The 18,684-nt window shown below is 43.8% G+C and overlaps 1 protein-coding gene across 2 annotated transcripts in view; it reads left to right on the top strand.

Moving 5' to 3' along the window:
- Positions 1-18,684, top strand: part of LOC113017358 (protein NLRC3-like) — an 84,585-nt gene that overhangs the window by 27,013 nt on the left and 38,888 nt on the right. The window contains exon 1 of one of the 2 annotated variants that reach the window (XM_080297009.1): positions 15,554-15,581. The exons of the other annotated variant lie outside the window; for it this stretch is intronic. The gene's annotated coding sequence lies outside the window, so the exon portion shown is untranslated. Of the gene's footprint in view, positions 1-15,553; positions 15,582-18,684 lie in introns of those variants that run through there. 2 annotated transcript variants of the gene reach the window in all.

The following is an 18,684-nucleotide window of genomic DNA, read 5'->3' as shown; positions in this document are numbered from 1 at the left end:
AGTATGGATTATATATGTATATGTATTATATTAGTATCATATATATCAGGTGCTGCTGCTTTCAGTCATTGTGCAAATGTGCTGTTTGTAAGCTTGTAAAGCTGCAGTCAGCTGAGACTGAAGAAGTCACCTGATCAGTGAGCAAACGTTTCTGAAAACGTCCAGATGAACAGAATCAACCTTTGGGATAATCTGTTCCACACATCCATGTTTCACTTACTGCATTATATTTCCTCATTGCTGTGCACACAGGCCTGTGGCTTATAACCAACTCCAAGTTCAGACTCAGAGGCTGCTGAAGCTGTTTTCTGGAACAGAGACGTGTTGGATATAAAAGCAACTCTTCTTTATGTGTCAGCACTGAGGAAAGGAGCAGCTTCGTTTCTAAGTGTATGAAGGACTGTAGCAGTGTGTGTGTGAGCTTTATTTCACAGACAGAACCATGTCAAAAACACAACTTCAGGTAAAAACAATACAAAATCAAAGAGTCTGATCAGAAGGATTAAACAGAGGAGTGTGGGACTGTTTTTAACAGACAGCAGGTTAAGCCAGGCTGGAGGAGTAAACTGAGCCTCGGTGTGAGCAGCAGTGTGTTTGACAGGAAGCTGAGATAAACAGTCTGGAGCCCATTTAGTGCTTCATATGAAAGTGTGAGGATTTGAAAGCAAATCTAAAATCAAGCAGGAGTCAGTGTGAGAATGATTTGTGCTTTTCCTCAGTCAGATGCTGGGAGTTTCAGTTCATCCATGTTCAGCGTGCTGTGCTTTGTGTAACAGGAGAATATGACAGTATAAATCAAGTCTTCATGTCACTGAAAGCCTCCACAGTCTGCTATGGAGGTGCATCAGTTTGGATTTACAAGAAGAACATTTCTTAAACCTGCCACAAGATGGCGCTCCAACAGAAGGGATGTCCACAGTGTAACACAGACACACACATACTGTGTGAATGTGTGAGTGAATGGGCTTTCAACACAAGGCTTCTGCTGCTACCTTTAATGACATAATTAGCTAACAAGAACAAACTGTTAATTACCACCAAAGAACGGCTCCAGATTTTAGCTGCTGACCATTTTGTGAAACGTTGATTACATCAGCTTATTGTTGATTTTTCAACCTTAATATCAGCTGCTTTAAAGGAGCCTCGTTCTCTCGCAGTAACACTTTTCTTCACTAGATGCAGTGCAGGCACAGTCTGTGTTTCTAAACTACACACTAATGTTCATTGTTGTGCAGCTAAATCCTCCCTCTGGATGGGAAGAATCCCTGTCAGGCTTCAAACACCTGGCTTGGTGTTCTGGAGCTAATGTGTCACCTGTGAGGACTCTGAGATGAACACACAGCAGACACTTCAGTTCTCCGTCTGTGTGTCCTCAGTTTCCCAGCATGCCTTGGCTGTGGTGGTGGAGGTGAATGAGGGGGAACATGCTGCTCTGTCAGCACTCAGGTTTCATACCTGGTGATCTCAGAGGACAAAGCGGCGTTACAGCAGCGCACGTTGATGAGACCTGATGCTCTGAACAGTTCAGACTTCAGCCTCACTCTGAGAAAACAAACGACTGACTGTCAGCAGCAACTACACCTGCTCCATCAGTGACGGAGAGAAGAACTGAGACTGAGAGACATACAGCTGCAGGTCAAAGGTCAGAAACGCCGCTCTTTGTACGGGTCAGGAGTTAGTACTGCAGAGGTCAGAGGTCAGCTTGCTGACAAACCATTTGAAACAGTTTGGAGCTAAAAGCACAACAGCAGAGGAAAGAAGAGACACTGCAGAGATGATGCAAAATATTGTGTTTTGTTCTCAGCTGTCAAAAAGTGTAACACACGTGTTCCAGCACAGCCTTTGTGTACTTTCACTTCTCCATACTGTCCATTGGAAATCCTGTTTGTTACTTTTTGATTTCAGTCCATGTGTCCAAAGCAAACTTCTGTCCCACACTTTCTCTGCTGACTCTTCACCGATGCTCAGATGATTTCACCAGAACTCATCAAAATTCGGGCTCCACAGAAACCCAGACGTCACTAAACAAGCGTAACAAGCAAAGTGAAAACTGGTCGTTCAGCTTTATTGACCAAAGATAAGCTCACATGTCACCTCATGACACAGACACTTATTTCCACAGCATGCACGAGGACTGACAATAAGTGTCTATAAAGCCACTTCTATCTGCCACACCTGTGCTTCTGTCATGGTTGCTCTCCTCTCACTCTGTCATTTATCCACAGTCTGCCTCCCTCTGCTCCGTCAGCTGACGTCCTCTCTACACCACCTGCTGTGTTTTATCCTGCAAAAACACATTTAAGAAGCGTTGCACCGAGTAACGGGAGGAACTGCTATAAAATCCATTTAAAGGAGGTGGTGCTGAGTGCTGTGACTGGGGTCCCACCACTGACATCACGGGTGGAGGACATGTTGGAAAACTGCTACAAAGTGCTGTGCAGCCAGCAGAGCTTACAGTCTGTCCTGTGTGTCATACAGGCTCTCACACTTAGTGTTTCTGTGACACATTGAAGAGAAGTTTGTGTTGTTCACAGTTGTGCTTGTACTGAGTGACAGCTGACATGACCTAACAGGAATAATGTGTCTGTGCTGAATGAGAAGTAACACACAATGAAGTCTTGATGCATCTCAATCATCCAGGAAAGTGAGTCTGTTGCTTCTGTTCATCTGGACGCAGCGTTTTGTGGGAGAAACGTGTCGTCATCATCAGGTGACGTCTTCAGTCTCAGCTGCAGGTTTCAGTCTTACAAACAGGACATTTGCATAAAGACTGAAAGCAGCTGCAGGAACGATGGGCTGGGAGCTCCGTTCCTTCATCTTAATTATGCAGATTCTCAGGACCATTGATCAACAACCACTGATCCATGTCCATGAGTCCCATTCACAGAGATGTGGGAATGGCTGCAGTCACAGCATGTAAGATGGAAATAAATGAGAAGTATTTAGCTGAAGTGGATTTGATTTATGTTACTTCTTTTTTAACTTGTAGTTCTACATTGGAAGATTATTGTGATATTGAAATATAAAAATACATTTATATTCTATTATTTTCTCAAAATAAGCGTCACACTCGTGGAAGCCGGTGTAGCCGCCGAAACGCCTGCATTTATGGAGACTTTCAGCCCCAGGTAGGCCAGTTATGGATCTTGGATCCACATTATGTCAGCAGCTGTTCTCCACCGTGAACTGTGTTAAAACACTGTGTTGGTGGGGACAGTGGGGACTGATTGTTCATTGGCTGTAAGCCGGTCACATGGACGTTTAACTGGTGCTTTGATTGCTCTGTAGTCTGTTGTGCCTGTGAGCTGCTCCTAAAATGAGACAGATTATAATTGTCACCATTCTGTTAATGACTCTTATTATGTGCGCTCTCCTCCACTGTCACACTAAACACATTAAACCTTTATTTTTGTGTAAAGTCAGGATTTATTGGCTCTTCTTAAAAGCGTCATGAAGTGCAAAACTCAGCAAACATTATACAAAAGTAGATTTAGAAGCTGAACTGAAAACATTTAAAGTGACTGTCAGCACAAATCCAGCTGACATCTCCATCCAACCCAAGTCTTCATTTAAAGTCATTATAACTGTGACACACGTTTGTTACAGTATTAATCCTGCCTGATGCTGCAGGGCCAACATCATGAAACAGGCTCAGCATTTATTTCCATTATGAAACTTTATCATTAAAAACAAACCATTGTTCTGCAGTCGTCCCAGGACTGTCGGTCAAACGTTCTCTCCACATGTTTAAGGCTGAGCTCACTTTATCGTCTGCCTGAAGGAGGGAAGCAGATGTTACTAAACATCACAATAAAACATATGAAATGGGTGCACATGAGGAACGTCTGCACTGTTAAAGCCATGCAAACATCTTCACACATGAAGCAGCAACACCTCTCAGTTTAGCAGCAGCTGGTAAAAGCCACAGTGATCCTGGAGCCTCCCTGAAGGACTCGTTCATCAGTAACTGTCAGGAGGACGATTAAACCTTCTGCACACGTCCTGTAGTTACACACTCGGGAGGAAAGACGACGTCCTCGCTCTGCAACATGATCTGTGTTTCATCCAGGACGCTCAAACACAGACTGGTCTCCAAATATTAGACGCACTGGTTCTTCATGCGTTTCTACCTGAGCACTCAGAGTCATTTCTACAACAGGCCTCCTTCACCTGCTGGTGCCTCTGTTTCTGTGTTTGGCTGTTTCCATCAGTGCCTGATGTTTGTGATCTTTGATCTGTTCTGAAGTCTCTCTTTGTAACACAAATGTTGTTTGGCTTCTTTTGCAAACAAGGCAAAAGAACTTTAATGGATTCATTTGCTGATCTTACTGTTCTGATGCAAAGCCGTCCTTTCAACGCTTTAGAAAGAAAACCAAACAATGTTTTTAAAACTTTCCCAAAATGTAAAAGCTATTAAAACCATAAACTTCTGCTCCTTGATCATGTGATTCTTCTTCTAGACTGTCTGTAATTGTTATTGCTGATTGTCAATAAAGTTGTTTTTTATAAGTTATGTTGTAAAGGAAGCTTGTGGCGAGGGAGGAGGGGCGACTAAAAGCAGGTTCATATAGTGGGAAAGTCCTCAGGTCATGTGAGGATATTTACTGATGCGTCAACACTGTCAGATAAAAGAACGGCTGCTGCATTTGTTCTCCCACAAATAAGTTTGGTGATGAGTAAAAGAATTACAGATGATGTGGCAGTTTATACTGGGAGCTGGTAGTGATGTTACTGGCTTGAACTGGGTGGAGGACGCACTAATATGGAGGTATGTGGTTTGCTGGGACTCTAGCAGCGTGCTAGTGAGCACAGGTGATATGTCTTCAGACTCTAGGCAACATATTGTTTTTGATATACTTCATTTACTGTATAGAATCAAACACAGAGGGACAGAAGTGGATTTCTTATGGCTCCCTGTGAATATCGGTGTTGATGCAATGAACAGGACGATAAGTTTAAAAAGGTGCAGCAAGAAGAAGTCGTGCAGGTTTGACTATAAAATACAGTGAAAGTGAGGTGAAGAGTATAATGAAGGTAAAGATGAAGGACGAGTGGCAGGCACACTGGGACAGAGACGGGAAAGGCAGATATTATTATACAGAAAACAGTCGTGTAGAAGAAGCTGCAGCAGAGACCAGGATGGAATCTGGAGAGTCAGAGTTGGTCACACAGGCTTGAACAGCACACTTAAAAAGGTAAACATGACACAGGAAGTGTGACTTCTGTGGACCAGAGGAGACGTTTGACGGGTTGTTAGCGTCGTCAGGATGCTGGATGGAAACGCTGTGCCTGATAGGATGATTACAGGCTGGACTTTGTCTTCCTGTTACAGATGGATCCAGGCCCTGGATGACTGCTGGACACACATGACCCACACTAGGCTGCCTTCATCCATCCTTTCCTCCTTCACTGAGACTCAGAGTCAGCATGTATGTATTTATCAGTGATTTGAATCCTTTCATTACAGAGTGAAGTTAAAGTAGACGTGTGAACACACTAATAAACACAAAGGGACACAACTACTACTCCATGATGTAAAGCTGAAGTATTACACAGCTTTATGAACCTCCTGTTATCCTGGTAGACGAGTACAGCAATAAATCTTTTACTTGAACATCTTCTGGCTGCAATAAGCTTTGAAATGTGACCATGAAGTCAGAGACACACTGACTGAAACCCACAGCTGTGACTGTGGATCACATCCACACACAGTGTAGCTGCTGTCTCTGTGTGAGCCTTTGCACTGCTGCTCGCAGCACCGTTATATCACTCAGCGCTCGCTGCTGTTATTGAATCCACTTTTTACTGTCCGTGCAATCAAGCTCCTCTGCAGAGCTAGAAAATATCTTCGAACCAGTTTATGTGTTAGGGGATCCTTTGCAGCTGTGACTGTTGCCTCTGTTTTTGTCCTTTGGTTCCTGGGAGCCTTTTACATTTCCATCAGCAACAAATATCTGAACAGGCTTTATTGTAGGAAATACAGGATTAAATAGTTGTCATTATTTATTAGATGTTGTTAAAGATGATCCGATGCTTGTTTAGTTTAATGCTGTGGCTTCAGTCAGCATCACTGTGCTGTATAGTTTTATTTTTCTCATCCTTCTGTTAAAGTTGCTGAATAAAAGCTGGTTGGTCTGCACCTCACCTCTGCCTCGAGCCTCCTTCTTTAAAGCAGCCGAGGCTCTTCATTCAGGTATCACAGCTCGAGTTGTTCTGCAGGAGACCCAGAGTACTGTCCTTGGTCCATAATGACATTAATCCTCAAAAATAGTTCTGGCATAATAATTGTGCACACAGTGTAAAACTGAAGAAGCTTCTCAGATGAAATGTCTTCAAGAAACTTAAAAAAGTCCAGACACTTTTGTTTCTGAGCTTCTTAATTCAATTCAATTTTATTTATATAAATCACAACAGCAGTCGCCTCAAGGCGCTTTATATTGTACAATAGATCGCACAATTATAGATACAGAGAAAAACCCAACAATCATATGACCCCCTATGAGCAGCACTTTGGCGACAGTGGGAAGGAAAAACTCCCTTTTAAAAGGAAGAAACCTCCGGCAGAACCAGGCTCAGGGAGGGGCGGGGCCATCTGCTGTGATTGGTTTGGGTGAGAGAAGGAAGACAGGATAAAGACATGCTGTGGAAGAGAGACAGATGAACCGCTGAGTGTTGTCCCGTCGAGGTGGCTCTTCTATGTTGTGCATTTATGGCACCAAACCACAAATGCAAAGGAAGAAAGGGTCGAGGCTGATTGGTGTATGTGCCCATGAGTGTACACGGGTGTTTCTCTGTGTTAGTGACAGTCTGACAGAAGGCTGCTGTTCCGTTATTTGAGGTTATGGATGTTATTTGACTGGAGGCATAACACACAGACACATGAGACGCGCCATTACTCCATGAGTGTACTTTATTATTTTCCATCCCCCCCTACAACAACAACCCAGCAGAAACGTTCCTACCACTTAACATTTACCTGACACTACATCCCCCCTACTAAATAGGATGTGATGCTGGAATATAACCAAGAAAACAGATTAGACCCGCACGCTTTAAAGTATACTATTACTATGTCCTTGTGCTTTATCTGGTAACAGCTTGTTTACTGAACTCGCTTGGTTTCAAACCAGACTACTCAGAATGTCCAAAAATAAACTCTCAAAGTATACAACTCTGAACACTAAGCATAAGTGCACATTTCTGAACTATTCAGTGCAGCTACAAACAACATGTTTAAACAGTGCAACCTTTTGCTTTATTTCTCATTGTCTCTATGAGGGATGGGGTAGACTACCCAGCCCTCAGCTTGAGTGTGGGGATTATTCTGCCCCAGTGCTCACTCAGTTCCAAGCCCTATGAGCAAACATAGTCTTTTAGGTATGCTGGAGGCCTCCTAGACCTGGGTTGGATTTGGCTCCCAGCTTCAGGAGTCTGCTGGCTGGCCTCCTGTGAGATAGTGTCTGGAACCGACACAATCTGTGCAGCTGGAACAGAGTTCTCAGGTGAAGCCTCTGGTGGATCGCCAGAAATCTCTGGTGCCCCAGGTGTCCATGTTAGATGGTAACGGTTTCTTCTCAGCGTGCCCTTTGCTGTCTCGATGATGTAGGACCTCGGTGAGCCTGCCATGGACACGACTGTCCCTCTAGTATCCATGTCTGAGACCCACACTTTGTCTCCAGGATTGAGCTGTAGCATATCATGTGCTCTGTGTCTGCGGTTGTAGTTTTGTCTTTGCTTTTGTCTGTACGATTGTTCTATAGCTTTGAGCTTGTCTGTGTCCGTACCTCTTGGATGTAGCTGTGATGGGATGACAGGAATAGTTGTCCTTATCCGTCTACCCATGAGAAGCTCCGTTGGGCTGTAGCCATTTGCCAATGGAGTGGCCCGGTATGCCATAAGGGCGAGATAGGGATCGCCAGACTTTTTAAGAAGACTTTTGATGGTCCTGACTGCCCTCTCGGCCTCCCCATTGCTCTGAGGGAAGTGGGGACTGGATGTCTCATGGCTAAAACCCCATTCTTGTGCAAATCTTTTGAAGGAATCAGACGAAAACTGAGGTCCATTATCAGAGCGAACCCGCTCTGGTATGCCATGACGTGCAAAGATTGATTTACAGTGCTCGATCACTGCCTCTGATGTTGTAGATGTCAGTTTGGCAACTTCGAAGAATCTGGAAAAGTAATCCACAATGACCAGGTACTGTTTATTCTCTATCTGGAACAGATCAGTTCCCACCATGGCCCACGGTCTTTGTGGGAACTCGGTAGGTAGCATGGTTTCTTTGTGGTTAGTCCGCTCACGGCAGCAAGTGTCACAGGTCCCAATCACTTTTATCAGCTCACTGCTCAGGCCTGGCCACCAAACAGATTGTTTAGCTCTCTCTCTGCATTTCGTTATTCCTAGGTGTCCCTCATGTAGTTTAGACAGAATGTCTGCTCTGAGCGATGTGGGAATCACTATTCTGCTCCCATAAAGAAGCAAACCATTGTGGACTGTGAGGTCACCTGAAAATGGCAGATAAGGCTGGAAAACCCTTTCGATGGAGTACTTATCTGGCCATCCTTCCACACAGAACTTCTTCAGCTGGCTTAGAATGCTGTCATTGTCCTGATATGTCTGGATTTCTCTGAGTCGTGGCTCTGTGGCTGGCAGGCTTGCTATGATGGACTCCACATACAAGTTGATTTCTTCCTCCGGCAAACCCTCAGTTGTGTCACATACAGGAGCTCTGGACAGTACATCTGCTGTTGCAATGTCTCTACCAGGAACATGAGATATGGTATAAGAGAACCTCATCAATCGCATGCGTAGACGTTGTATACGAGGTGGAAGCTCGTCCAGGCCCTTGGAGCCAAGCAACGAGACCAGAGGTTTGTGGTCTGTTTCAATGTGGAATGTTTTCCCAATTAGGAACTCTGCAAACCTCTCACAGGCCCATGTTGAAGCGAGGGCCTCCTTCTCAATTTGAGCATATCGCTGCTCTGTCGCGCTGAGAGCTTTTGAAGCGTATGCTACTGGTTTCCACCCTAGATCGGCGTACCGCTGGAGAAGCACTGCTCCCAAGCCATACGAAGATGAATCAGCTGATACGCACGTTTCAGCATTTGGATCATACAGAGCAAGCCCTGGGGGTGTTGTCAGTTCTTTTTTGATGCCGTCGAAAGCCTGCTGCTGCTGTGGCCCCCATGACCACAGGTTGGACTTCTTCAGTAGATCTCTTAGGGGGCGCGTTTTTTCCGCCAGGTGAGGAAGAAACTTTCCTAGGTGATTCACCATGCCCAGGAAGCCTCTCACCTCACTTACGTTGCTGGGCTCATCCATGGAACTCACGGCATGCGCCTTGTCAGGATCTGCGCTAACCCCCGATGCCTCAATGACCTGCCCCAGGAACTTTATCCTGTTCTTGGAGAACTCACACTTGTCGTTCAATGTTACTCCAGCCTCCTGCAGTCGAACCAGTGCTTTTCGAAGTCTCTCATCATGCTCTGCTTGTGACGTCCCCCAGATGAGCACATCATCCATCTGGCAGAGGACTCCTTCTAAACCCTCAAGAATGCGTGCCATCCGTTTCTGGAAGTGTTCTGGGGCTGATGAGATTCCAAAGCACAGACGATTGTAACAATACCGACCAAAAGGTGTAATAAAGGTCGTGAGCAAAGAAGAGTCCCTGGATAAGGGAATCTGCCAAAATCCTGCATTGGCATCCAGCTTTGAAAACACTTTTGCTCCTGCAAGCTGTCCTAGTGTGTGTTCTACTGAAGGGAGTGGATGCTTCTCTCTCATGACATATTTGTTTAGTTCAGTGAGATCGCTGCATATTCTCACTTTGCCTGTGCGCTTAGGAACCACCACCATAGGCGCGCACCAATCAGTGGGCTCCTCCACCTTGGAAATGACACCCTGCTGCTCCATCCTGTTCAGCTCTTCTTTAACCTTTGGTAAGAGTGGAAGAGAGATTCGCCTAGGGGTCGAGAGGGAAAACGGCTGTGCCTCTGGTTTCAGAACAATACTGTACTCCCCCTCCATTTTGCCTAAGCCGTTGAAAAGCTTGGGGAATTCTTGTTTGACAGCGTCAATAGAGTCTAAGCTAATATGATTAACTCTAGCAACCAGCTGTAGTGCCACTGCAGCATGCCCGCTCAGCAGCGGTGTGCATAAACCCTTTACGACATAAATGTCTTCTTTGGTTTTGTGGTTGTTCTTGCTGAGAGTGGCTGTGAACATGCCTTTTACCTTCAGACGTGTTCCTCCTGGGCCCTGCAGAACCCTTTTGGGCTTATCCAATCTCCCCAACTGATGCTGTGTGTAGAAAGTCTCTGGGACTGCTGTGACATCCGCTCCGGTGTCGATTTTAAAGAATGTGTTGCATTTGTCCACATGTATCTCTGTTACCCATGGACTCTCTTTGGTGTCCGCAGAGAGGGAACCCAAGAAAGCGACCTCATCATCTGTATCGCTGTTCTCTGAAACTGTTGCAGCATTGACTTCACACAGTTTTTTGTTTCTGCACATCCTGGCAAAATGTCCTTTTTTCTTACAGTAATTACATGCGGCTTCCCTCGCAGGGCATTGTTGAAGATTGTGACCTTTTATGTCTCCACATCTTCTGCATTGTGTCTTTTTTTCTTTCTGTGTTTTGGCGGTTTGTTTATGTAGCGGTGTCAGCTGCTTGGGACGTGCCCCTTCTTGCCGTTTAGCATGGACGCGGTTCAGTTGTGAGTTGGTAATATCCATTTTAAAGTTAGTGCTTAGCATCTCTTGTTGCTTCTTTACAAGCTCACTTTGTCGGGCTCTGTTAAGCGCTTTCTCTAGCGTTAGTTCTGGATCCATTTGTAGCTGTTCTGACAATCGTTTGTCTTTCAGACCCATGACAAATCTGTCTCGCACCATTTCGTCATGCAAAGTCCCGTATCCACAATGTTCTGCCAGACAATGCAGTGCAGTATGGAAGTTGTCAACTGACTCACCCGTCTCTTGTTGGCGCTGGTTAAACTTCGCTCGCTCAAATATGATGTTTCTTCGGGCTACGAAGTGAGCATCCAACCTCCTTTTAACGGTCTCATAATCGCTCGCCTCTTCGGGAGTCAGGTGCAGGGATACCAATATGTCCTCTGCCTCCTCGCCCATAGTGTAGATAAGGGCGTTCACTTGATTTTCGTCCGCTTGCGTCTCCAATCCAGACGCGATGCGAAATCTGTCAAAACGCTTTATCCATTTGGTCCAGTCGTCGGACCTAAAAGTGAACTTCTCCGGCGGGGTGACTTGAAACTGACTCATGACGCCACGTCTCTTTTCGCGCAGCTCCTCTATGGCCGACCTTTAACCTGGCACCGACGCCGAAACCTTTCACTTATGCCCAACTAACGTTTCCAGTTGTCTTCTGACACCATGTTCCGTTATTTGAGGTTATGGATGTTACAGCGGGGAAAATAAGTATTTGACACATCAGCATTTTTATCAGTAAGGGGATTTCCAAGTGGACTATTGACACAACATTTCCACCAGATGTTGCCATCAAGCCAAATATTGAAGTCATACAATCAAATCAGAACATATAAGTATACAAGTTAAACCATAATAAATAAAGTGAAATGACACAGGGAATAAGTATTGAACACACTTTATTCAATACTTTGTAGAAAAGCCTTTGTTGGTGATTACAGCTTCTAGACGCCTCTTGTATGGATAGACCAGTCGTCTGCATTGCTCAGGAGTGATTCTGGCCCATTCTTCCACACAAACGGTCTTTAAATCTTGAAGGTTCCTTGGGCCTCTTTTATGAACTTTAATCTTCAGTTCTCTCCATAGATTTTCTATGGGATTTAGGTCAGGTGATTGACTGGGCCATTCAAGCAACTTGATCTTCTTTCTTTGAAACCACTTCATTGTTTCCTTGGCCTTGTGTTTGGGATCATTGTCTTGCTGAAATGTCCACCCTCTTTTCATTTTTAGCTTCCTGGTAGATGGCAGCAGATTTTTATCCAGAATGTCCCGGTACATCTCTCCATTCATCCTGCCTTCAATAATATGAAGTCTGCCAGTACCCCTTGCTGAAAAGCAGCCCCAAACCATGATGCTTCCACCCCCAAACTTGACTGTTGGTATGGTGTTCTTGGGGTGGTGAGCAGTGCCATTTCTTCTCCAAACATGGTGTGTAGAATGACTGCCAAAAAGTTCAATTTTGCTTTCATCTGACCATACTATAGTCGTCCAATAATCCACAGGCTTCTCCAAATGCTGTTGCGCAAATTTTAACCGAGCCTTGACATGCTTTTTGTTCAGCAATGGAGTCTTGCGTGGTGAGCGTGCATGGATGCCATGGCGGTTCAGTGCATTGCTTATAGTTTTCTTTGAAACAACAGTACCTGCTGATGCAAGGTCTTCCTGAAGTTCTGTCCGAGTGGTTCTTGGCTCTTGGAGAACCCTCCTGATTATTCTTTGGACTCCTCGGACAGGGATCTTGCGTGGAGCACCTGATCGTGGCAGGTTTATGGTGAACTGATGCACTTTCCATTTCCGGATAATGGCCCCCACAGTGCTCACAGGAACATTCAGCATTCTGGAAATGCACCTATAACCATTCCCATCAAAATGCTTTTCAACGATAAGATTACGAAGATCTTGAGAGAGTTCTTTGCTTTTACCCATCATGAAGTCTTTCCTGTGTGCCTTCTGGGTAATGAGGAGCCTTTATAGGCCATCAATTAGGACTAAAGCAGCTGATATCAATTAGTACTGATAGGGGACAGGATTTCTCTATCAATACTGACAGATTTCAGGTGATCTCCTGGCTTTCTATGTCATTTTGCCCCTTGTTATCTCCATGTATTCAATACTTATTCCCTGTGTCATTTCACTTTATTTATTGTGGTTTAACTTGTATACTTATATGTTCTGATTTGTTTGTATGACGTCAATATTTGGCTTGATGGCAACATCTGGTGGAAATGTTGTGTCATTGGTCCACTTGGAAATCCCCTTACTGATAAAAATGCTGATGTGTCAAATACTTATTTTCCCCGCTGTATTTGACTGGAGGCATAACACACAGACACATGAGACGCGCCATTACTCCATGAGTGTACTTTATTATTTTCCATCCCCCCCTACAACAACAACCCAGCAGAAACGTTCCTACCACTTAACATTTACCTGACACTACAGCTGCATCCCTCAGCCTCATGTGGGCTGTGTAGCCCCTTTACAACTGCAGTGAGAGCTCAGACCTGTTTCTGGTGGGTGGTGGACTCCTCCAGGGCTTCCCCTGATTCCCCTTCTGCCACAGAAGACTGTGGCCTCAGAAACTCATATCTGCTTTTTGCAAATGAAGCGAACCTGTTGGCTTCATCAGCAGGGGCGGATCTAGAAGGGTGGCATGGGGTGGCAAGTGCCACCCTAAAATGATCCCTTGCCACCCCAAGTGCCACCCCAGTTTTGCATATGACAGTGTTGTTTTTTAAAATAAGTTTAACAGTTTGAGCGTAGTTACAGTCAGCAGTGAATATAAATGCTAGAACTGGATATATTCCATAGTGTCCCCCCCCCTCCACATTAACAAATGGTTCAGCCCATAGCAGGACGGCTTTTTTCTTGTTTTCAGCAGCAAGTGATGCTTATGATTGTGCCAGAGCACATTTTGAACAACACCATGGGAATTTCTGATTTTACACAGGTGGGTGGATGTTACACTGTGGAAATGAAGGAAGGTGAGTGCTATTTTAAATGGTTGTAGAAAATGAAAAAACAGCAGGTGTATTGGCTGCATTTTTAGATAAATAGTTGTATCTGTTTACAAAATGTACAATTTATATTTGCATTTCAAGTTATAAACATTTACCCAACACGTCTGTGGTTTTTTTACAGTAAAAAATACTGCTAGGATTTTAGGTTCTTTGTGTGATTTCAGATCAGTAATAGTTACATTAATAGTAATAGTAATACTAATGCAGTATGTCAGTGAAAAAACAACTAAATTCAGTTGAGCTGAAAAGATACCAAACAAAGCAAGAGGAGGAAAAAATAAAATGAAACAATCTGAGGGTGAAATACAAACGTAAACTCAAAGGAGTCACAAATGTCCGGTTGTATTTCAGACCTCAGAGGGTGAATCCAACAAATCATGAAAAATGAGGTTTACATGTTTGTTCATGACAGTGCAGATTTCTGACATTTTGTGTAATTTAAGCTGTAACAATGTGACTGTTTTCTAACAAAAACAGTGAAACTTAAGTTAGACTTGTGTTTGTAAATGAAGCGCCCCATGTTGTGTAGCTTTCTGGAGTTTATACTTATTGGGCTACATATGTATTTAATATACAGGCTGTACAGTACATAACATCAAAACTCACATGTTTCATGTAACTAAAGTGTGTAATCATGTGGGTACAGACAATAATTAAGTTATAGACTATATTTATATGAAAAACGTGCATACTTACTGCATTTGAATCATTTTAACCACATGTAACCACCTGCATATGTGTTTGGGGGGAAAAGGCTTTGATTTTGCCACCCTAAGAAAATTTCTCTAGAGCCGCCCCTGACCATTTCACAGGATTTGCATTTAAAGATGCAACAAGACTAAAATGGTTAGGGTCAGGAGGTCAAAGGTCAGAGCTCCTGTGGGTCTGAGGGCGGCCTCACGCTGGAGAAGGATGAAGGAGTCTGACCTGAGCCAGTGTTTGACATGAACACATCAGCACTGCTGTCAGTGAGCCTAACGACAGCCGTTAGCATCATTTCAGTGTTTCAGTCATAAAAACACTTCCTGTCTCTGTGGTGGTTACAGTGACATCATGCAGTTTGTGCTTTGACCTCCAGAGGGCGACAAATCAGCACAGACAGAGAGCTCCATTCAAACTTTGCTGCCATCAGGAATAATTCTTCAAATATAATCATCAGTGTTTGAGCAGTTATGATATCAGGGACAATCTAGACATGTGTGACAATACTGAACATGTCACATGACACACCTCAAACATCATGTGATCCACTCTCAGTCTGCACTTTCATTCATGACTTCAACAGGTTGAAATGAGCTTTGAAGAAACATTCAGTGAAATAAATCTTTCATGGATTCATGTGAGCAGCAGATGAACTTTGTACCAACAACATCTTCAATAACAGAGTCTGAATGAAGCTCAGGTGTTGATGCTGCTCACTGATTGGACGCTTGGTTTCAGCTCTGCTCTCAGTCTTTACTGCACAGGTGAAGGTAGAAAGTGTGACTGGATCTATAGACTGGAAACAGAGAAACATGCTGAACATTTGAAGCTTTGCAGCAGAAATGTTCATGTTACAAATACAGCAGAGCTGATCTGGGATCAGTGTGTTCACACCTGCAGCTACAACAAGGTTTCATGTCTCCACACGTCAGCATGTGAACTTTACTCTGACTCAGTCTGAGCAGTCAGACGGCATATTTTTAAAGTTAACACATCAGCACACACAGAGCTGAGCCCCTCCCACCTGTGCTGAGTTTCAGGTGGAGCCCCGCCTCCTTCCAGGAAGCAGCTCACCTGTATGTCCGTGTTTAGTGTCCAGGTGTGGAGTGGGGCTTGTTGTTGGTGTGTGAAGAAACTGTAAGTTTGCTTTGTTTCCTCCTTTAACAGTTTGTCTTTAGGAACTTTACTGTTTGTTCAGCTCGTGTTTGATTTCTTCACACAACAAACTGTGTGTGTTTGTATTTCCGGTCTCTCCATTAAAGTCAGTGTGTAATGTTTCCTGGCTAACATCAGCTGTGTGCAGCTTAGTTCAGCACAAATCTGCCGCTCCATAGTTCACGGTAACGGACTCACAGCTGGACCAACGAGGCCGAGTGTGTCCGCCACTCTGAGCTACGTTCGTGTTTGTGTACTTGTAGTTTGTACTTTGAGTTCACTCAGAGCCCACAGAGGACGCAGCGTACGTGATGACGTCACAGCCCTTTACCTCCTTTACTCTCACTGTGATTAATATTTACACACGAGACACCTGCAGAGCTCTGACGCTAAGCTAGTGTTAAGGTTCAAAAATATTGGGGATGGACACCAGAGGAAAAACCCACAATAACAACACTGGTCCGGTCGGGTTGAGTCAAACGATGATTTAATGATCACACACGTGGGAGATGGACACTGTATGCAGACAGTCTCAGATCTCATCCCAAAAAACACATCACCATAGTTTTATGAAATCAGGGTATTAGAACGCCCCCTCATGCGTAGTGACAGGTGTAATACAATCAATGTTGACAATTTTATTTAACACAAAGAATAAAATTGTCTCCTTCCCGAGGGCAGACGCTGACTGCCCCCGTCTCCTGGAACCGTCTGTACCCTGCTAAGACACAACATGGCAGCTACAAGGACTCTTTCATTTGTTAAGACCATCAGTGTGTATTGCTCTAAATCAAGTATATAATATTAAATGAATATTGCTGGATCAGCTACTTCTACTTAAAACATATTAAAACATGACTAAGCACAAAATCACCAAGAATAACATCTTATAAGTGCTGTGTAAGCGCGTGCGGCCTTCCAAGCTCAAAGCCTTTGCCCTCCATAGATCAACCAGACTCGCGCTGGCTGTAGCTTTTAACCTTTAATTACCTTGAGCACAACTCTAGAATAAGCAACAAACTGCAATGTGTATGGAATGATCATGGTTACATCTGCAATGAAAATCATGTTATTATTCTGGTACCTGTAAGAAAAGATCAAACTAAAGTTATCACCATCACTGTAATGCAAAGAATAATGTAAGATCAAAAACTTCAATTTATGCTTAATGCAAAGCTGGTTATATACTTCTAATGAACTAATAATGCCATATTAAAATATTAAATGATAATGAGAAAAAACATCCCCTCCTTATTCTACAATTCCCTCTGTTGACCTCTGGAGAATCCAGAGGTCACAAACAGTTGTGTCCCTCCTTGGCCTACACATTCAGTTCCACATGCATCATTGGCATCATGGACATTGGAGTAATGACTCCAGGGTCCACTGCCCTCACAGACATACAGTGGGGCAAAAAAGTATTTAGTCAGCCACCGATTGTGCAAGTTCCCCCACCTAAAATGATGACAGAGGTCAGTAATTTGCACCAGAGGTACACTTCAACTGTGAGAGACAGAATGTGAAAAAAAAATCCATGAATCTGTGATATTATTCTGTTATTATATGTTACCTTATAGATGTAATCAAAATAGTTGAATTATGATATTGTTGTAGATCATATTATACCCTTTAAAATAGAGTGTGTGATCTGTATGTAGTTTAGTTCTCATTATACTTTTGAGTTAACAGAACATATTCACATATTAGTTCATTAGATAAAGGTGCATCCTTGATCTGCTGGGAATGTGTTACACTGTTTTCTTGACATGCTTAATTGTTGAATCATGAAGAGAAGGTTGTAAGCAGGAGACTCTGTGTCTAAAGACAGGGGAGATAGATAGACCACATTCCACACCCCCACCTTACAGAAAGCAGAGAAACAACTGCTGAGGTCATAACTTAGGCGCTGTAACAGAGAAAAAATGTGATGTTTTGGCTTTTACGACTAGCTGGGGGCCACTAGAGACTATAAAAAGCTGAGCAACCCGTCACCATTTTGAGACATGTGCCTGACCCTCTGGTAGCATCTCTCCCGTCCGGACGTTATAATGCTCTGACTGTTGAATTGTATGGAAATAAATGATTGTTGATTGAGCATTTATACACCGAGTATTGTCCCTCCTTCAGCCCAAAGATTCAAAGAACTGCGTGTTTTCAACAACTTGGTGCCGTGTGACCCGGATCTTTGGTGTGCTGAGGAGGTGTAGATTTGGCCTTTGGTGAGATCGTGGGGCAAAGTGAACAGAAGGCCGGCCTAAAACAGAAAGGTAAGCACAGCCTGTTGTATTATAAATACCAAATGTGCATATTGGGCTTTCCAAATTAATCTGTTCGCTGAGTCACATGTATTTTCACAGTAAATTTGTCGGTGTCTGGTTTTTGGCGCAAGATACTAACAACATAAGTTGAGGCTGAATTCCAGTGTGTTAAATAAACTGCTTCTACCGAGATACTAATAACATACTACGTTGGTCTAGTTGCAGTAATCTGCTTCTACCGAGATACTAATAACATACTACGTTGGACTAGTTGCAGCCACTTTACCTTCCACATTTAATTTTGACTAATACTGGCTTCTGTAGCAATAATACATTAGAATTTATTCTGAAGACGCGGCCATTAGTCCAGTACATTGAAGTCGAGGTTTGTTTAGTTTGTTTATGGTGTCGGTTACGTCCTGGCTCTTGCCGGCTATGAAATAGAAGTTGATTTAAGGAAAAGCAGATGCTGGCTTCACGGTGCGGTTGAACGCTGGCAACGCGAGAGCGAAACACGTCCGTAGGTTTGGTTTATGATATGGCCGTGTTCCGGTGGTGCGGCCGTGAAGTGCAGTAGTGGTTGGTGCTAATTTTAGTACATTGAACAGAGGCTTGACGGTGGTTTGTGGTGTCAGTCGAGTTTTTTTTTTTTATTTAAGGGCTGCGGTCATAAAACAAAGTAAAATTTTACTTGCCAAGAAGTACATAGAGCAAAACCTGGTTTATGATGTCGGGTATAACTTCGGGGATGCAAGCATCACTTTTATGATGCGACTTTGCCCCGTTGTGGCGGTCATAAGCGCAGAGAAAGGGGTATTTTGGTCTAT

Source organism: Astatotilapia calliptera, chromosome 3 (assembly GCF_964374335.1).
Source record: "Astatotilapia calliptera chromosome 3, fAstCal68.1, whole genome shotgun sequence".
In the NCBI taxonomy this organism is placed as follows: domain Eukaryota; kingdom Metazoa; phylum Chordata; class Actinopteri; order Cichliformes; family Cichlidae; genus Astatotilapia; species Astatotilapia calliptera.
This window is presented reverse-complemented; position numbering and strand designations above follow the sequence as displayed.